This window comes from Myotis brandtii, unplaced genomic scaffold (assembly GCF_000412655.1).
Source record: "Myotis brandtii unplaced genomic scaffold, ASM41265v1 scaffold813, whole genome shotgun sequence".
In the NCBI taxonomy this organism is placed as follows: Eukaryota; Metazoa; Chordata; class Mammalia; order Chiroptera; family Vespertilionidae; genus Myotis; species Myotis brandtii.
The window spans coordinates 1,907,321-1,907,633 of NW_005371287.1; positions in this window are offsets into that span (position 1 = coordinate 1,907,321).

Here is a 313-nt window from a genome sequence, read left to right on the forward strand (position 1 = left end):
GGCCTTCCCAGCCCCGCAGCCTCCCCTCTGCCAAGAAGAAAAGCAAGTGGCTTTTGGCGCGAAAGGCTTGGCGCCTCCCCTGATTTTTATGGAAATCAAGAGGGCGGGGTAAAGCCCCTTCCCTCGGCCCGTCTCCCTCCCTCCCCCCGCCTGTGCCGCAGCCCCTTCTCTCTCCGCCCTCCGGGTGTGTCAGATTTTTCAGTTAATAATATCCCCCGAGCTTCAAAGCGCAGCCAGTGACAGTCATCTGTCTGGACGCGCCGGGTGGATGCGGGGGGCTCCTGGGAACGGGGCTGGAGCCGAGCTAGCGCTA